A 20,624-nucleotide genomic window follows, 5' to 3' on the forward strand; every position below is an offset into this window, starting at 1 on the left:
AAGAAAAGGAAACCAAGAATGCAGCTTAAGCAAAAAGATTTTTCTAGTATTGTACTTGTTGACTCGGAGGTGACTGATGATTAGGAAAATAAACGCACCCACCCTTTTCTGCTATTCAAAATACCTTCTTTACACATAAACATGCAGAATCTTACCTTAAAGGGGACCATCAAGGCTACTCTATCTCTGCTCTTTTATTCCTACTAAAGATCATTCCTTGGTGTTTTTAAGAAGTTAAATGAAATCCAGAAAGCCAAATAGAGACAAATAGAGGGAGGGGAAAAAAAAAAAAAAAAAAAGAGGAAACCAGATGTGCGCCTGTATTTCATGAAGAAGGGTTTCTGAAGGCTTTTTGTAAAACGTCTTTGGTCTAGCGAAGGTGGAGGTTGCCCAGAGCATCGCGTGCCATTCTTCAGTCACCCTGGGGCTGACTCATTTGCTCTATCATTTCTTGTGAAAACGAGAGGTGAGAGCTATCACTGGAGAGCAAAGGGTGACTTGGTGACTGATCTCTTTACTAAAATGAGTAAAGCAATCACACGCGATGTTCAGTCTCCCCGCTCCCAGAGAAACAGAGCAGCTTTATAGAAAGGAAGTTATTTCTATCTAAGAAGACAGGTGGCAACTGAAAATACAAATGAAGAAAAGAAGAATAAACATCTTTTTCAGATTTGTATCAGCAGTTACAAATAATGAGTGTTACTCCAGTTCTCTTCTTAACTGCATATTGCAAGTTAAAATAGAATTACCGTGTTTGTAAAGTTGTCTTTTTAAAGTTCTCTGCGTTTCTAAATGTGTCACTTCACTTTCAACTGTCCAAAGAACCCTTTAAAGTTTACTTCCTCTAAAACAGGTGCAATGTTAATAGAACGTTGGGGCAAAAGCCACACACCCACCCAAAGTGTGGAGGAAGGAGCGTGGGAGCAGTGCGAAGAGGGAGGTAGGAAGTCATAAATGCCCTAAGAGAAGTCGTGGGACGGTCAGAGTTCCTTCCCTCCTGGGGCAAAGGGGCTGGACTTTTGATTGAGCTGAATTTCAGGGACAGACTCTAATGTCTTTTCCTGTGGATCTAGGGAGGAAACAGTACAACAACAACAACCCTTGTGAAGCACTTAACTTGAGTGGGAGGAGGGAGAGACACTTTTCTAAATACTTTAAAAGCCTATCTATTTTAGTCCTTCAAACAATCTGGAGAAGTAAATATTGTTATCCCAATTTTAGAGATGAGGAAGTTGAGACACAGGGTTTAAGAAGGAGAGTAAAACTGATGAAATCAAGGTAGACTGATCCGTTTGCCATTTTGGAGTCTAGATGTTTCTAAAGCAGATCTACGTTCTATGTAGATCTATGACAACGTTTTTGTATTACTTCAATTAATGAAGCATGTTCTCTTAATGATCTCAATTTATCTTCATTAAAGCACTGATAGGGGTGCACAGTGGCCCAGTTGGTTAAATGACCGACTCTTGGTTTCAGCTCAGGTTGTGATCTCAGGGTTGGGAGATGGAGCCCCGCTTTGGGCTTCGCACTTGGCAGGGAGTCTTCTTAAGGCTCTCTCCCTCCCTCTGCATCTCCCCCACCACCATACTCACTCTCTCCAAAATAAGTAAATAAATCTTAAAAACAAAACAAAAAGCACTGATAGGATCCTCTTGCTGTTAAGCTTCTTACTCAGGTAAGAAAAACGAGTCTTGGAATCACTCATCCAGGAAATGATAAAGCCTCAACTAGAACACAAATCCTGTGCCTTTAATTCTTCAGCTTTTTCAGTTTTGCCTTCTGCCTTTCATCTCTGCTCCCCCTCCTTTCCTTATGATTCATGGGAAGGCTGTGATGTCTGTAAATTCTCACATCCACCTGCGGTCAGAACTGAAGTGTTAGTCCATCAGCTCTACAGCTTTGTTCCCTGTTAAAACGTGGAAACCCTTAGGAGAAGGGGCACCTCAAATCTTTCATTTGCACTTCAGTATGACAAAGGGTCTGAGACCAGGTTTTCTTTAATAAACTTTACTTTTTAGAGCAGTTTTGGGTTCACAGGAAAATTGAAGGGGGGGTACAGAGGTTTCCCACACACCCCTGAATGAATGGGTTTGCCCCACACGTGCACAGACTTCCCCATCATTATCAATTTGATGAACGTACAGTAATGCATCATTATCACCTAAAATTCATTGTTTACGCTAGGAATCACTCTTGGTGTTGCATATTTTAGGGGTTTGGATGAATGCATAATGACATGTGTCCACTATTACTTTATCACACAGAGTAGTTTCACTGCCCTAAAAATCCTTTATGTTCTGCCTATCCATCCCTACCTCCACCCTAACTCCTGGCAACCACTGATCTTTTTATTTACATTTCTAAATGTAAATAGTTTTTTCAGTTTGGGGGGTGCCTGGATGGCTCAGTGGGTTGGGCCTCTGCCTTTGGCTCGGGTCACGATCCAAGGGTCCTGGGATCGAACCCCGCATCGGGCTCCCTGCTTCCCCCTCTCTCTCTGCCTGCCTCTCTGCCTACTTGTGATCTCTGTCTGTTAAATAAATAAATAATTAAAAATCTTTAAAATCACTTTTTGATGGGGGTAGATGAACATTAGAACAACAAAAAGACAAAAAACATAGAAGATTAAGGCATTTCATTCCTAAGGTATATGGGGTGATGTGGGTTGGGGAACTGAATATCAAAAGAAAAACCCTAGCAACTTTTTACAATTGAGTTGAGAGACGCAACTCTCTGCCCCAGCCATCCATACATCTTGCTGAAGGCTCAGCTCATGGATTTCAAACATTTTTAACAGTGAAAACCTATGTTGAAATAAAAGCTTACATTTATGTATATATATATATATATATATATATATATACACATATACATGTGTATATATATAATATTAACTAAAAATGTAATTGGTAAAATTTTATGTTAAAATGAAAATTTAGTTACTTCAGGAGACAAACCATAAGTGACTCTTAATCTCACTAAACAAACTGAGGGTTGCTGGGGGGAAGGGGGTGGGGAGAAGGGGGGTGGGGTTATGGACATTGGGGAGGGTATGTGCTATGGTGAGTGCTGTGAAGTGTGTATACCTGGCGATTCACAGACCTGAACCCCTGGGGATAAAAAATATATGTTTATTTAAAAAAAAATTATTGAAAGAAAAGAAAATTTAGTTACTTCAGTGAAAGTTATAGTCTTATACACACCTCAGCGTCTACGTCTGCTAGCAGCCTCCAATCTATTCGTTTAAAATTGTTGTTGTATGGCATTGAAAAAATCTAATTTATAATAATAAATAATATACAAATAGTTCCTTAAAAGAACTCACCTGGCTGTCTTGGACTATTTCCAATAAACTGAATCAAAACTTCTTGAGGGCACTACTTTCTTTCATTCCCTCGTATAAATATTAAAGTCTGACATGTATCTAAAACATAAAGTTAGCATTAACACTATCTATATAAAAATATCAAAATACGACCAAGTTATGGGCTCAGTTGCTTTTATCTGAGTGTTGACATATGACAAAAACATTCACCAAAAGGTATTCTTGGGTCTTGCCGGGAACACGATCACATAACCATTATGATGGTATACTTTTAGTGGTGTGCCTTTATAGGCTTAAATTTTGCATGTGTCAAGCTATAAGGCTTTCTAAATCAATCACTTATCTATAAGAGCAATCTCTGAACAGAGCCACGGTAAATGCCGGAAGAGAAGACTATTGAAGAGGACTAGTCTTGCCAGATAGTCTAAGATACTATAAAACTCTAGTAATTAAACTATTTGTGTGTTGGAATAGATGGACAATCAATGAAAGAGAAAAGAGTACAGAAATAGACCCAAATATATATAAGAGATATGAATATGATAAAGTTGAGCACTTCAGTACAAAAAAAAGTGAATTTACCATTTTGGGGGGGGGGGGAAGCCATATGGAAAACAACAAAAAAAGAACCTGGATCTCTCTCATCCCTTATGTCAAACTACATTTCTGGTGCAGGGATGTGCTAGACCTGCCGTACACCAGCTGGCAGTAGCCAATTGTGCGCCTCTTTTCCTAGTTCACTCTGTGTTCGGTTCACATTGATAGCTTATAATTGGGCATGGTGGAAGTGTTTACACTTCAGTAATTAGCAAATACTACAAATCAGGACTCTTGCTGTTGTTTTTGTGTTTTGAGACCTAATTTTCCAATCGCCTCTTGGTAGAAAAAAAAAAATACATGATGTTTTTTTAAGAAGATAATATGAAGAATTCTTTTAGTAATTTTAGAGGTGATAAAGTTTTTTACAAAATCCAAAATATTTTTTAAAAGATACCCTACAAAGACTAAAAATCCTCTTCTCGGAAAAAGCTCTACAAGTAATGTTAAAATTAAAATGTCAGAATGGGGGGAAATATGTACACATATAAAAAGAGGGCTAATTTTTCTTATACAAAGAGCTCTAACAAATTAATGGGAAGAAGCTGAGCAATTTAATATAAAGGTGAGTAAAAGACAGCAGTTGATAGTTAACAGAAATATAACAGGCTAATAAATCTGTGAAAAACATGCTCAACCTCATCCATAAGTAAGAAATCCAAATTGAAAAAAAAAAAAAAGAAAAGGAAGAAATACGTTTTTAAATTTATAAAATGGCAAAAATCTAGTGTAGGCTGTGATGCTGGGGTGAATGTCAGTAAACCCACTCATCCATTGCCATTGTAGGATATTATTAAATTAAACAACATTATTTTTTTAAAAGATTTTATTCATTTATTTGACAGACAGAGATCACAAGTAGGCAGAGAGGCAGGCAGAGAGAGAGGAGGAAGCAGGCTCCTTGCTGAGCAAACAGCCCGATGCGGGGCTCGATCCCAGGACCCTGGGATCATGACCTGAGCTGAAGTCAGATGCTTTAACCCACTGAGCCACCCAGGTGCCCCTAAACAACATTATTAAGTGAAATTTGCATTCACATTCTTTCCACCTCAGTAATTTAACAACTAGGAATTTGTTGTATAAGCTTTCATGTTTTCACAAAAATGAGCAGACCAAGATGATTGTTATGGAACTGTTTGTGTTGTAGTTATCTATTACTGCATAAGAAATTACCCCACGACTTAAAAGCTTCAAGTCATAATAAACCTCATTATCTTATACAGTTTATGTGTTTCGGGAGAGGTTCTCAGGCAAGACTGTAGGCGAGGTGTGGGTGGAGGCATCTGAAGGCCTGACTGAGGCTGGGAGATCAGGTTCCAGTGTGACTCACTCATATGGCTGACAAGCCGAAGGATGCGCAGTTCCTCACCCCACAGACTTCTCAGTCAGCGGAAGGCTGGAGGGTCCCCATGACATGGTAACTGTCTTCTACCAGACGGAGCGACCCAAGAGAGAGCAAGGCAGAAGTCCCAATGCTTTTTTATGACCTAGTCCTAGAAGTTCCACATCACTGTATCCATATTTCCTTCTTCTTACACAGGTCAGCCCCATTCAGTGAGGGATGGGGATTCCCAAGGGCAAGGCCTGCACATGAGACTCACTGGAGGGCATCCTTTGAGGCTGGTTACTGCAGTCTAAAGTAACAATGACAAAAAAAGGAATCTCAGTATCCATTAACAAATAAGGTGCTGGTTAAATACATTTCTTAAATGAAATGTTGTAGAGCCTTTGGAAAGAAGGAAGCAGAAGCATCCTGTATGTGCTGCCACAGAAAAAATGACCCAAATTTGGAGCATACGTTTATATGTTTATAGTAAGAATCCCTGAGTATTCTCATAAAAATGGGCATATACGCATAATTGCATAATGATATACAGACGAGTATACAATTTCTGCAACAACTTATAAGGAGTTTTATTAGTGGGTGGAATTGAAGGTGATAGTGGTTAGGGATATGTAACTTTTTGTTTTATGCTGTATACCTATGCGGGTAAGGTTTGAGAAAAATGTTACTATGCACATATATTACATTTATAATTTTTTTTAGATGTTTTAATTTATTTATTTGACAGAGAGAAATCACAAGTAGACAGAGAGGCAGGCAGAAAGAGAGAGGGAAGCAGGCTCCCTGCTGAGCAGAGAGCCCGATGCGGGACTCGATCCCAGGACCCTGAGATCATGACCTGAGCCGAAGGCAGCGGCTTAACCCACTGAGCCACCCAGGCGCCCCACATTTATAATTTTTAAAGCTCGTTTAAAAATATGCTTCATAGATATTTATGGGACAGATAAAGAAAGGGGGCTATTATTTTAGCCAAGCCCAGACTTCCTCCTTACTCTAGCTCCTGCTCAGAGCTACAAGGAGAAACTTAAGAGGATTTTCTGAATTGGAAGATTGAGCGCTATGAAGTCTCCCTAATCTCCAGGTCTCTAGACTCTGCAAAACCGGATTCACATGAGACGGGAGTTATCCCAAAGCAAAAAGCCACGGCGGTGGATTTCCCCCTATTCTGAGGCCACAGAGTCCTACGGAGGGTCTGACAGCTGAAAACGTGCAGGAATGGCAGGATTCACAGTGGGTAGCGGTTATACAGGGTCACTCAACTACCACGGAAAGCCTCTGGACACTGCAGTGTGAGTTAAACTCAGCTCCCCTGGATTTCCAAGGCATCCGCTACCAGGAGAACGGGGAATGTGAACATCGTTCCTGGAAGATCCTCAGGGACTGCAAGAGTGATCACTTATGATGGATTATCAGGCTGGGGATGTGGGCCTGGCTCAGCATATTACAAGATCAAGTTTGTATTACAAACTTCTGTGACAAATTCAAGACCTCCACTGGATTGAGGAAGAGGGCAGTTGAGGACTGTGTGCAGCAAGCATGAGCAAGCTAGAGTTATAGGTTTCTGAGGTCTCCTCCTAATAGTTCGTATCAAAATGCTACAAACACAATGATAATAACTATATAAAGATGCAGCTGACATTTATTGAATGCTGATGATTTATTTACTAATTATGCCCATTTTACAGATTAAAATGAGGAGAATAGGAGAAGCTAAGGAATCTTCCCAGGGATATTAGATAACTTTTTTTTTGGAATTTCAGTTTTAACAAATAATTCAAAACAAATAATTTAAAAAAATAAAAATTGAATCAAACATTTTAAAAACTCCCAAAGCACTTCTGCCTAAGAAATCAGAAAACCACTGCTTTGCTGATCCAACATTTGAACCAGTGAGTAGAATTTACAGAAGGATAAATTTCTGTTCAGTATAAAGCATAAACGTATTCATAATTAAACTGTCAATCATGGAAGGACATTGCCTGAGATAGGAAACTTCCCATCACTGGAAATGTTCAAGGGAAATTGCAACTGCCACCTGTTAGGTGCATAGTAGAGAAGTGTGAACAGCGTATCCTGGGGTTCCTTTCACATCTAGTCTCTGATGTTGCTGTGAGAATAGAGGCTTCTATTTTGTTATCCTTCAGGTTGAACTGAGTTGAAGCTGCTGACTGCAGAAGGCGTGATTAAGCGTGTCTCCTAAGATAGTGGGGTTTTAGTAATAGTGAACAGATATAAAGTACTTAATTATGTGTTTTGCGCTGTTTTAAGTGTGTTACATATATTAACATAAGTAATCCTTTCAACCACCCTAATGAGACAAGTATTATTTACACCGAATTATCTCGGGTCCAAACCTCAATATCTTGCTACAAAATCCATGCTCTTCCACACTGTGATATTGTAGTGAGACAGTCGCAATTATAGGACCCTACCGGAGGAGAAGAGTTTAGCTAAAATACTGCAGATAAATGAATAAACAGATACAGGAAGTGGTTTGTTGCATAATAGGGAGTTTCTGTCCATGTTTCTAGTTATGTCTCCAAAGCACAGGTTGATACTTTGAAAAAAATCAGTGCCAGAAAAGCCTCCGTATCATTAACATTCTTCGCTTCTGAATTGAGTACAAGTCAGCTTAATCTAAAATGTTTAATTTAAAGAAGAAAAAAGAAACATACGGAGAAAACCATAAAAATGGCATTAGCAGAGCATAAGTTTTGTTTTTGTTTTTATTTTTTCCATAATGATAGGCTTTGTTTTCACAGAACTACCACCTGCATTTACAGGTCCCTTATTGAATGCAATCATGGTGACTTGCTGACCCAGCTGTCAGGGGGAGTCTTGACTCCAAAGGACCTTTCCTAACTCAGACAACCTGTGGCTGGGAACACTTACCCAGCCCCACACCTCAACTTTATTCATGCTTGCAATGGGGATTATGGTACCTGTCTCATAGGAATATTTCTAATATTGAATACATTAACTCATGTAATTTTAGAACAGTGCCAGCCACGTAGTAAATCCCCAGTTAGGGTAGCTATTAATATTAGCTAGTGTGAGGAGAAACAGAGCATTATTTAAGTGTAAATCTAAATTTGCGAAGAGGTAAATGATACTGCTAAGCAGTGCGTGAGAATCAGAAAAGAGTTACAGGTACCAAATATTCCTGGGTTCAACGTGGGGTGAGAGGGATATGGTGGGGGCAATAGGGCCGACTGTCAGGGGTACGAGTCTTTTGCAGGGCCAGGGAACAAATTCTTCTGGCCATCTTTGATGTGGCATACTTTCAAATGCTGTCCCCAGTCTGTGATGTGCACTTGGCCATAAAGGAACAAAACAGAAAAATAAAGAAGAGAATTAAAATGTTAAATAATACATGGGAAACAGTGCTAAATAAAAGAATTAGATACACAGAGGTAACATGTTACTTTCTTCCCCCAATAAATATATATATTAAAATGTGTTTAATATTTTGATAGATGTTAAGTACCTATCACTGAATTGTTTTTCACTTTTCCAGCTAAATTTCTCCATTGGATGTCTCAAATTTCTCAGTTTATTTTATTTTATTTTTTAAATTTTATTTATTTGTTTGTCAGAGAGAAGGGGAGGCACACAATCAGGGAAAGCAGCAGACAGAGAGAGGAAGAAGCAGGTCCCCCCCCCCCGCCCCCGGACCCGGTTCCAGGACCGTGGGATCATGACCTGAGCCGAAGCTGGACGCTTAGTGGACTGAGGCACCCAGGCATCCCTCAAATTTTTTAGCTTTAAAAGTAATGATTAGGGGTGCCTGAGTGGCTCAGTGGGTTAAGCCTCTGTCTTCGGCTCGGGTCATGATCCCAGGGTGCTGGGATCAAGCCCCATATCAGGCTCTCTGCTCAGCGGGGAGCCTGCTTCCTCCTCTCTCTCTGCCTGCCTCTCTGCCTACTTGTGATCTCTCTCTCTGTCCAATAAATAAATAAAATCTTAAAAAAAAAAAAGTAATGATTATTTCTTCCATTGATCAGAACAAGTGAAAAGCAGTTTAATTTTGATTTTTAAATTAAATTAAAAATTTTTTTTCATGCCAAAAGGGTTTTTTATTTAAGACCCCACAGACTGAAGCCCTGGAATTTGTAAGGTCACTTTTTTTTTTTTTTTTAAGATTTTATTTATTCATTTGACAGAGAGAGAGATCACAAGTAGGCAGAGAGAGAGGGAAGCAGGCTCCCTGCTGAGCAGACAGCCCGATGCAGGGCTCGATCCCAGTACCCTGAGATCATGACCTGAGCTGGAGGCAGAGGCTTTAACCCATCGAGCCACCCAGGCACCCCTGTAAGGTCACTTTTTTTTTTTTTTTAAAGATTTTATTTATTTATTTGAAAGAGAGAAATCACAAGTAGGCAGAGAGGCAGGCAGAGAGAGAGAGGGAAGCAGGCTCCCTGCTGAGCAGAGAGCCCGATGCGGGACCCTGGGATCATGACCTGAGCCGAAGGCAGCGGCTTAACCCACTGAGCCACCCAGGCGCCCCCCCTGTAAGGTCACTTTTTTTTTTTTTTTTTTAAGATTTTATTTATTTATTTGACAGATAGAGATCACAAGTAGGCAGAGAAGCAGGTAGAGAGAGAGAGAGAGGGAAGCAGGCTCCCTGCTGAGCAGAGAGCCGGATGCGGGACTCGATCCCAGGACCCCAGGACCCTGAGATCATGACCTGAGCCGAAGGCAGTGGCTTAATCCACTGAGCCACCCAGGCGCCCCTGTAAGGTCACTTTTGAAGGCCACTGCTGCCCGGCCAGGTGGAAAGTTCCCAGCATGTAGCACAGGTGTTTATGTGTAAGGCAGCAAAGTCCAGCTTTCCCCACACAGGAAAACATTCAGGTACATTTATAATTCCTACCTGGAGGGGAGTAAGCATAATGTAAATAACTCAACTTTTCTTCCCGACAAGTTTCATCTACTCCTTACTTCTAAAGTGAGCCTGGCGGTGGGTATTAAGGAGGGCACATATTGCATGGAGCACTGGGTGTTGTACATAAACAATGAAACTTGGAACATTACATCAAAAACTAATGATGTATTTTATGGTGACTAACATAGCACAGTAAAAAAATAAATAAATAAATCTAGTGAGAGTAAATAAATAAAGTGACCAATATTCATTGGTCCATTTTTCTGATCACTTGTGTTAATGTCTTCGGGATGGTTTTAACTGATTTACTAAATACCTAATGTTCAGACAACACTTACGAGGTTACAGAACTCTTTCTCACGCATTATCTCACAGTAATTTGGAGAAGTTCACATTACTCATTCTAGTTTCCAAATGAGGTAACTTAAGAGTAAAGTCTGTGTGACTTTCCCTAGATCACAGAGGGATGACTGGTCCGTCTGCTGCTGGATAGAACGGGAATATTGTAAAAGGTTTCAGAAATGATCAGTATGCCTTTAAGGGACCCCTGTGTCTGGCTGAAAAAGGAAAATTTGGGAGAAGGACAGACAATACAGACTTATATTTGAGTCTCTGCCTATATTTTTTTGTGTGTGTTGTCCTCTATTGGTCTTACTTTCATTTCATTTTTGTTTTTGTTTTCCCCCTGAAAGAAAACTAGAGGGTTATTTTTCCTCACAAGCTTCACAACCCTGCCAGGGAGAGCAACTAATTCCCAGGACTTCCTGACTGTGGCCTGGGGCCCCCATTCAGAGAAACAAGAGAGAGAATGATAGCACAAGATGCCCCTCCAGCAGCAGAGACACTTCGGAAGGCTGGGTCCCAGGAAGCTTTTCCCAGAACTGTCCCATTGCCTCATCCTCATTGGGACTAAAGTCAATTGTTAAAGCCACAACCCTGTGTACTGGCTTCATGAGCACCTAGAAAATATGGCCTGGGTTAGCAAAGCTACTTCCTACTGTGAAATGCTTTAACAGAAGTGGTGGTTCAAGACAGGCCGGAGCAACATAAAGAGCTTTTTCAAGAGAGAAGCTGGCAGGGCCATTGGAGGATGGGTTATCAGGAGCCCAAGATGCCCCAAGAGCCTACTGATAAGCGGTCCTTGGCCATCAAAAAAGGTGAGAAGTTGCACCCAATCCTGGAAATATGAACTTGTGGCCTGATGGCCCCTTTGGAGTCTCTTTAGTTTTAGTGTAGGATGTAAGAAAAAAAGAATGAAGAGAAGTTTCAAAGATTAGGAAAAATGGAAAGGGAGCACATACAGAGGAAAAGAAAGGTAAGTGGAGCGTAAAGGCTAGGGTAAAAGATAAAGGTAAAGAGAGGGCTTTAGCAATGTGACACTTTGTTTTTATATGTCAACTTGGCTGTGCTACTGTGCCCAGATAGGTGGTCAAAAATTATTCTGGATGTTTCTGTGAGGGTATTTTTCAATAAGATTAACATTGAAATCAGTGAACTTTGAGTAAAGCAGACTGCCTTCCATAATGTGGGTGGGCCTTCTCCAATCTTCTGAAGGCCCAAAGAGAACAAAATACCCACCACCCCCGAGCAAGAGGAAAATCTGCAGTCGTTGGCCTTCGTTTGGACTTGAACTGAAGCATTGGCTCTTTCCTAGGTCTCCAGTCTGTGGGATTAAGATTTTGGACTTGCCAGCCTCCATAACCACATGAGGCTATTCCTTAAAATAGATCTCTGTGTACACATATATACCATGATGGACAGAAATATATCTATATCTATATATCTATATCTATCTATCTATCCATCCCATATACATCCTACTGGTTTGATTTCTCTGGAAACCCCTAATACAAGTAAGTTGTAATCCTCAGACTATAACAAAGAAAATTGAAGCTGGTGAACAAAAACCAGGGATATAACACTAAGAAGACAAACTGTGGCTCTGGCAACATACAGGTGCAGAATACAGTCTTGGCTTCTTAATTTTTTAGCATTAGTTTCCCTTTGCTAACTTTTCTTACTTCTAACTGAATTCATCCCATCCTATTTTATGTGTGATTATAAATCATCTTAATTCTTTTTTAGGATACATTAGAAGTATCATAAATAAACAGATTGTCATTATTTGAAGCAATTATGTAAGGCTAGATTTTTGATTTCCACATATAAGGAAGGGACACATGAATTATCCAAATCAAAGAAGAAATGATGAAGAGATACAGGTGATAAATCCCCAGAATTTAAAAAGATGTTCAATGAAAGCCCAAGTGTGTGTGCAAGGGAAAAATATTGTAATAACAGAAAAGAAAGTATTGAAATTAATCCAGAGGATAAAACATCAAGTCACAGCGATATGATAATGAACTAAAAACTCTACATTAAAAAAAAAAAAGATGAGTTACAAAAAAGGGAAAATGAGTTTGTTTTAGGATATCCACCTAAATTTTTATGAGATTTATGTAATTAAAAATATTTTATAATGAGAGAAAATTGAAGGGTTCAAGGAAAAGACATATGATTAGAGAAAACAGTGTCAAACAATGAAAAAATTTGCTATGTTGTCTTTGTACATATGCATTTCAAATGTGTATACTCTAACATATTTTTCTGAATTGATAATAACTGATGTACAATTTCATCCTATGCCAATAAGAGGAATCTGAGGCATTTATGACTTTATGTATGATGATAGCAAGGCACTGAAAAATTATGAGGAACAAATAACAGTGAAAGAATGTCCCACCACAGAAGTATAATAAGAATGAGAGGACTCTATCCCAACTGCCCACATAAGAACCTGGCCAGGGTGTAAACCTAACCATGTATCAACACTGAAGAAAAGCCTAAAGACTTCAGGAAGTTGTATTCTTCAGCTTCTAACTCATTTTTCCTCAACAGAAAATATTCTTCAATCTCATCTCTTTGCTCACCTGTGCTGTATCCCATACCAGTCTGACCATGAAGTAACAATATTGTGGTGGCTTCCCACAGATTGTGTGACCATCCAGGGAGGAGGTCAGATATTTTTTCTAATACTTGGGTTGGCTTATCCCCTCCACAGAGCTTCCTCTAATTTGGTGGGAATCGAAGGGGAGTGGGAAGGGTTGTGGGGTTTTGTTCTTTAATTGGGTAACTTTCCTTTCATTTCCCCATTCTAGGGATTGCCAAGGAAACTATATTTGAGGTTTTGCAGCCATTGGTAACAGGCCCTTCAAGTGTCACTAAAATACAATTTGAAGAAAACAAAAAGGAAAGCTATAAAAACTGGAATTTTTTTAGGTTTCTTTCTTTACAAACACAAATATGCTCAAGTTCCTCTACAACTCATGAGATGTCTCTGTGGTTGAACCAGAAAGCTATTGCCTTTAGAAAACATAACCCAGAAACTGTGGTCATCTTGGTTTTGGGTCATTAATTTCAGTGTAACTGCTAAACGCCCAAGCTAAAACCCTAAAGAGGTCACATATCTGGAGCATTGTCCAGCACCCACCCTCTGTAATAACCTTCCCCGTATACCTTGCTGGGTGTGAAAGCTGTGACTATACAGTTTGAATTTTACGAACAGTGGATTTACTTACTAGCATGTATAGAAAAGATACTTGAGTGCTACACAGAAAGTTCTACAAATCCTGAAGAGTTATTAGAATTTGTGAAATAACTCTTTTTTTCTACCACATCTGATCTCTTAAAGACTATTCAGAACATACCATGAATTTAATTTATCTTAACAGGGAGGGTAAAAACAGGAAGAGCTCTTTAAAAACATTGATAAAGTAATGACAACTCATGATAAAAAATTAATGTAACAGAATGGAAAGTTCTTTCTGATAAGAAACACCTACATGATGGACCTGGGTGGCTCAGTGGGTTAAGCCGCTGCCTTCGGCTCAGGTCATGATCTCAGGGTCCTGGGATCGAGTCCTACATCGGGCTCTCTGCTCAGCGGGGAGCCTGCTTCCCTCTCTCTCTCTCTCTCTCTGCCTGCCTCTCTGTCTACTGTGATCTCTCTCTGTCAAATAAATAAATAAAATCTTTAAAAAAAAAAAAAAGAAACACCTACATGATGGAAAAATATGCATCAAGAAAATAATGTTTTGGGGCGCCTTGGTGGCTCAGTCATTAAATGTCTGACTTTAGCTCTGGTCATGATCCCAGAGTCCTGGGATCAAGCCTTGTGTTGGGCTCCCAACTCAGTCGGAAGCCTGCTTCTCCCTCTCCCACTCCCTCTGCTTGTGTTCCCTCTCTCACTGTGTCTCTCTCTGTCAAATAAACAAATAAAATCTTTTTAAAAATTAAAAAAAGAAAATGATGTCTTGAGACCCTAAAAAACCCACATTTTTTAAATACTTGTATTACTCTAATAAGTAAATGCCTGCAGTTAAGAAAATCAAATATAAATAAGGCTTATAATGAAAAGCAATCATTTTCTATCCCATTTCTATCTACCCCAGTCCTGCTCTCCAAAAGCAACGACTTTTAAATCTTTTAGGTCCATCTTCTTTTACCTCCATATTTCTAAATAATAAATTTAATCTCTTCCCTGTCTGAGGACATTAATACTACAGGTCTGTTGGTTTGTTGTCTCTGCTTATTTCTATCTGATGATCCATTCCTCTAAAGAGGCACTAAAAACTAAGTTGGGTCCTCTGGGGGTGAAGAGATGGATATGCAGAAATGGGGGCATGCAAAGGAAAGAGCTAATAATTTTGTGGTAAAATGGCAAAGCTCCCACTGTTTTTTGTTTTTTTTTTTTTTCCTTTAAATCTGTTCCAGAAAATAGTTTTCTAGAAAACAGCCCTTGAATATCCTGCCCAGCTGGAAGGCAAACTCCCTTCGAGAAAGAGGGTGAGCAATGGTTTTGAGTCCCCAGTCAGTAGCACACTTTCCAAAAACCCATTTTCAGTCCAAGCCTGTCCCCTGCCTTTGAAAGTCTTCAATAATAGGGAGAAATGCTTACAACATAAAATTAAAGGGGAAACATCAGGATACAAAATTATATACCCAGTCTGATTTACCTATATTCAAACATGCATGAAATAGCTAGAGAGAAATACACCAAAATGTTGAGTAGTTTTGACTATTTCTGAGTAGGGTATAAAATGTGATGGTTAGTTGCTTCTTGATACTTTTGTTTATTTTCCAAAATGTTCACCAAGTATAGACATTAATTTAAATATTAAGGAAAAAATATTCAGTTTTTTAAAAAAACACATATCAAGATGTCAACAAGAAAACCCACCAAATTGCATATTGATATCAGAGTAAAAAGTTTCTCAGCTCCTAGCTTAAAAGATTTACAACTAAATGTTTAATATTTCTTTACATTTAGAAAATCTGAGTAGTATGCTAAGAAATATTCTACTGATATGTCAAAGTATTGAGATGGCCATTTGAGAACTTGGAAGCCCTGTTAAGTCCTGACTCTATCTTTCTCCCCACTCCCCACTCACAATTTGTGTAGTCATTGGGTTTTCATTAGTTTTATCACCTAAAAACAGCCAACCTAGGTGAAAATCACAGCCTGGGGAGTATACTCAATAGTATCGCAATAATGTTACATGGTGAAAGACGGGGACCACGCTTTGTGGTGAGCACTGAATAAGGTACAGAACTATTGGATCAGTGTACTGTACACCTGAAACTAACATTGTATGTCAACTACACTTCAATAATAAAAAAAAGTCTACAGTCTAGCTTTGTAGCTCCTGAATTTTATACAAATGAAATCATACTGTATGTCTTAATCTACAGGATTGATGTTTTTTTTTTTCGCTCCATATTATGTTTGAGGGTTTTGTGGGTAATTCTGGTATTTATATTTCTATTCTAGTGAATACCTTTATTATTACATCTTTATTTAGCATCTTAGTTCTTCATTTCTTTTGACAGTATCCATTAGTTTCCTCTAAAATCAGTGAGAAATTAGCATATTTACATTTTCTCCCCTGTAACTCCAGCCAGAAGTTAAGCCATATCGTTTGTACATTTTCTTCCTTTGATTTATCCATATAGTCTGCTTTCTGATTTCTCCACATTCATTTTTAGTCCTTAAAAGTAAAATTATACACCATTTATATGGACAAGCAAATTTTGAAATTTTTTGATCATGTGCTGCTAACTTTGTACCCTTGAAATATCCTTGCTTATTTGTAAATTAAATATATGCATCAATGTACTCATTTATCATGGACAAATGATTAATTACACACAAAAGTAGAACTTTTTGAAAGGATAAAAATGTTATCTTTCTTCACTGAATTCCCACGCACATACCCCGGAGTAGAGGCGCTCTCCTGATTTAGATGAACACCCTTCAGTCCTTTCAGGGTAATATATTCTTTTAGGAGTCAAATTAGCATTATGAACTCTAAGAAAAATGCACACATTTCAACGTGATGTCAGGCAAACCACAACTCGGGAACTTCCTAGGAATTCGACGTTATTGGGAATATAGACATTGCCCTCTCCAGAATCTCTGTAATGAAGAGGAAAATGAAACATAAGGGAGCCATTTGTCAAGATATAAGCAGGATAGTCAGAATAACCCTGCTTGATTAAACATGGAATAACGTGTCTAGTTAACCTCTCCAACAGTACCATAGTTGAATGAAGGAGAGATCCCAAGCAGTTCTCGTCTCTCCTTCCTCCCTCTCCTTTTCTGTCATGTTTTCCCTCTCTCCTGACCCTCCTCTTCCACTCCCTTGTCTCACCCTCCTTGTTCACTTCTCATTTTCTCTTCCCTCTCCTCCTGCCTTTCAAAAAGCCCCCCAAACCCAGGATTGGATTTTCTTCAGCAAATGTGCTCCACCTACTGGTACCTTAAAGAGTTTAATATTTAAACACAATTTGAGAAACTAGAAACACTATCAGATACGTAGAGGGAGATGATTTTATTACCTAACTTTTAATACCTCAGAAGATCTTGGTAATTTATTGACTAAGATCATTTCTAAAAATTTAAACTTAATACTTGATTTATCAAATATAGTCATACGGAGCATGTGTTATTTTAATATTCTCTCATGTAGAAGCTCAGCTAATGTAATGTTTTGGGTTTGGGGTTTTTTTTTTTTAATTTTTACTTATTTGAGAGAGAGAGAAATCACAAGTAGGCAGAAGTAGGCAGAGAGAGAGGGGGAAGCTGGCTCCCTACCGAGCAGAGAGCCCGAAATAGGGCTCAATCCCAGGACCCCAAGATCATGACCTGAGCCAAAGGCAGAGGCTTAACCCGCTGAGCCACCCAGGCGCCCCAGCTATTGTAATGTTTTAAAACTTATCACAATCATATCCAACTTGTCTCTCTCTCTTTTTTTTTTTTAAAGATTTATTTATTTATTTATTTTAGAGAGAGAGAATGTGAGCAGGGAGAGGGACAAAAGAAGTGGGAAAGGGAGGAAATCCCAAACAGCCTCTTTGCTGAACATGGAGTTGGATGAGGGGTTCAGTCCCAGGACCCTGAGACCACAAGCTGACCTGCAATCAAGAGTTGGTTGCATAATGGACTCAGGCTCCCAGGCACCTCCCCCAACTTGTCCCTTTTGATGTCCTGCTTCTCTATTCCATTGGCTCAGGGAGATGCTTCTCATCCTCCTTCTCTGACCCCTCTTCCCAAGCTAATTTTTCTGCCCCCAGTTCAGTCTCTGACTTTCCTTTCTTACTACACTGCATGAACATCCTTGCATGACTCACCTTCTTCCACTTGTTCAGTTATTGCCTTTACACCAATAATTGGTAAATATTTGTTTCTAGATTGAACTTCTCTCCTGAGCCTTAGACTCACATCTCTAAATACCAGCTTGCAGGCACGTGAAGCTCATCCAAACTGTTCTCCCCTCTTTTGTTCAGGACATCGAACCTTGTCCACTTATCCACTACAATTGAACAAGTCGCCCCAAATTTAATGACCTAAAACAGCAACCATTTTATTATGTTCACAACTTCTCTGAGTCAAAGATTATGACACAGCAGGGCCGGCTTGTCTCTGCTCCACATACAAGGGCGTCAGCTGAGAAGACTATCTTGCTGTTACAAGATATTGTATTCGCCTCACATGACCAAAACAGTGTAGGAGGAGAGGGAGGTAAAGACGAAAAGAGGTTCTTGTTCTTTGTTTCCTAGAAACATTCACATTACTTTTAAGTATCACATTCATGTTAAATAGCATATAAGATCAAGTTCATAACAAAGAATAAAAACTACTTCCTGCAGAAGTTAATCTGTACTGATATAATTTAAAATGTTCTTTCGAACACACTTAAAATTTTTTAAGATTTTATTTACTTGTCAGAGAGAGAGAATATGTACTGAAATTTTTATTTTAATTTTTAAATATTTCATGTATTTGTCAGAGAGAGCACAAGCAGGGGGAGCAGCAGGCAGAAGGAGTAGCAGGCTCCCTGTTGAGCAGGGAGCCCGAGGAAGGACTCCTTCCCAGGACCCTGGGATCATAATCGGAGCCAAAGGCAGACACTTAACCAACTGAGCCACCCAAGCATCCCTCTACTTAAGTTTTTAAAGAAACTACAGCTTTAGCTATAAGCAACTGATAAGTTAGCTTGAAATTTTGCAAATTAAACTTATTTGAAGGATGTAAAACAGCAGACATGGAACATTCTGAAAGTCTCAGGCTGCCTCATTAAATCAGAAAAGGAAAGCAGCTTGACCAACCTGCATTTTTAATTTATAGATGCATTATTCCCTTGCTGTTAAACAGGCATCCAACTGGTGCAACTTTATTTATAAACTTTAGTTTGATACTTCCTTATTCATTTCATAAGCAAATGTGTCCATGACAGGGTTGATGTTGCAACTCTAAAGGAAGACAAACCCAATCTGCTTTCCCAGATGACTGTATTTGTGTCAACTCCTTGAAACCATGATGGATTAAACTGTGTCAATTTCTATATTCAAGCATGCTTTGAAGTATGAATGGAATTAATAGGTGAAGCATTCTTTTTTATTATTATTATTATTAACATATAATGTATTATTAGCCCCAAGGGTACAGGTCTGTGAATCGCCAGGTTTACACTTCACAGCACTCACCATAGCACAGACCTTCCCCAATGTCCTATTAATAGGTGAAGCATTCTTTAATGCTGATTACTGATTCATGACTTTAACTTCTAGACTCAAAACCAAGTACATTGATTGGAAGGTGAAATGTAGTTTAATTACCTTGCTCTGCTGGTCTGCTAGTGTGTATCTGGTATTAACCGACCCTTAGAAACAGGTCTGTGAGGTTTTTTCGTGTATCGCCTATGACTTGGTTTCAGGTAACAATACTAGATTTAGTCAACCATTTGTAAATGTCTAAGCTTCACTAACTTAAAGGTGCTAATTTAGGTTTATTATGAAATTGGAATTTTACAAGTATGTTTCTTTAGGAAGGAGGATCAACTTTTTAAAATGTGGAATTTCAAATACACAGTAGTTATGTCAGGGATAATACAATACAACCCTGAAAACCATTTCTAAACAGGTTTTGAGAGATGTATACTTCTCTTAAGGGGAACTTCTGTCTTCACAGACTAGGAATAAGACAGTTATACAGAAAGCCAAACAATACTAAGCTTGATCACACAATATACTGCAGAACAGTGTTGGAAGACACAAGGGTTAACAAGTCATTCACAAGAGAGCTGGCATTATAAATAGAGACCCTCCTTGGATATTCTGGAGTAACCGTAGTATACATTAAATGACTGAGTACATACAGACTGTGATGAGAGCAACGCAAAAGATGAACGTGCAGAGGGGTAGAAGAGATTGACTCCATGGAAGGTTTCTTGGAAATCTGAACTGGGCATGGAAGGATGGACAGAAGCATAAGAGATTCTAAGCAGAGGTGGCAGCAGCCTGACCACAGGCTGGATGGGAGAGGGTTAGGAAATGTTCAGCAACATGATGAGTGGTGGTCATGAGGTCTAAATATAGAAGGAAGGACAGAAAAGCAAGGGCAGAGTCAAATGGTAGATTGCTTTGAATGTTGGGTTGAGTTTAGCATCTTTTCTGTAGAAGGGGGGATTCTTAGAATACTTGAGGAGGGCAGTGATAATGGGAATTAGGGAAGTTCTTCTGAAGAGAGAGAATGGAGTCAAAGTGACCAGAAAAAACAGGTAGGACACTGAAGAAGTCCAAGTAAGAGAGAATGTGGGACCAAGGTAGAGTGGTGGCAATGGACAGAAGATTGGGAAAACAAGAAACATTGCAAAGGTATACTCAACAGGATCTGATAGGGCCATGAAAGAGGAAAAGAATCAGATTTACTTTGTGATTCTGGGATCTATTTCCCTTCCCTTCGAATCTGGAGCTGGGTCTTAGTGATTCACTGGGAACCAATGCAGTTTGGAAGTGATCCTACATAACCTCTCTGGGACTACATCAGAAGGCAACATGACACCTCTGCCTTGTTTGCTGGAATACGTGTTCGGAGCCACCTGAAAGCACTGTGGTCCACAGTCCTGAGTCCT

Source organism: Neovison vison, chromosome 6 (assembly GCF_020171115.1).
Source record: "Neovison vison isolate M4711 chromosome 6, ASM_NN_V1, whole genome shotgun sequence".
In the NCBI taxonomy this organism is placed as follows: domain Eukaryota; kingdom Metazoa; phylum Chordata; class Mammalia; order Carnivora; family Mustelidae; genus Neogale; species Neogale vison.